The sequence below is a fragment of the Mus caroli genome, chromosome 5 (assembly GCF_900094665.2).
Source record: "Mus caroli chromosome 5, CAROLI_EIJ_v1.1, whole genome shotgun sequence".
Classification (NCBI taxonomy): Eukaryota; Metazoa; Chordata; class Mammalia; order Rodentia; family Muridae; genus Mus; species Mus caroli.
The window spans coordinates 11,136,816-11,137,614 of NC_034574.1; positions in this window are offsets into that span (position 1 = coordinate 11,136,816).

A 799-nucleotide genomic window follows, 5' to 3' on the forward strand; every position below is an offset into this window, starting at 1 on the left:
TTTTGCTTCAGATTCTAAGTCAGAATATTTTTTCCTGACTACCTGTAAGAATCAGTACGTAAGCAAACATATCACAAAACCATAGGTTTATCAGCCAAGCTTCTGAAATTGCCCAAGGAAGAATTTGTGGTATAAGAACTATACAAAAGGCTACAACTATAATATCTGGTTATGATCAATAAGAACCAAGTAAGTAATTCAAAATTTAATTCTGAAAATTGGATTTTTCTTGTAGAGAGTCGGGATTATTATTAACTTTCCGTTTCTAGAAAATGACTGAGTCATCTGGCTTGATAAAGATGTTACTTACTAAACTCAAAATTCTGATGGTTCAAGGTTATATGGCACCTTCATTAGCATAGTCCTGGGAAGAGTTCCCGGCATATGCTGGGTGACAATGAGGAGCAGAGTTTGTAAGATTTGTGCTAGGCATGTATGGCACATGGTCAGCTAAGCTTTTCTAACAACCTTTGCATGAAAACTACCAAGGAATCCAGGAGAACTACCTTCTGAGGCTGTGTCCTTACAGATGTATGGTATATCCACTGGTTCTGCTCAATTTAACCAATCCCAATTGTAACCCTCCTTAGACCACATCTGGACCTTGAAGAGATTCTCAAACCACTCTATATCAAGATAAAAAACAAGATAAGAAAGAGCTAGGCAGTGGTGGTGCATGCCTTTAATCCCAGCACTCAGGAGGCAGAGGCAGGCAGATTTCTGAGTTCAAGGCCATCCTGGTCTACAAAGTGAGTTCCAGGACAGGCAGAGCTACACAGAGAAACCCTGTCTCAAAAAA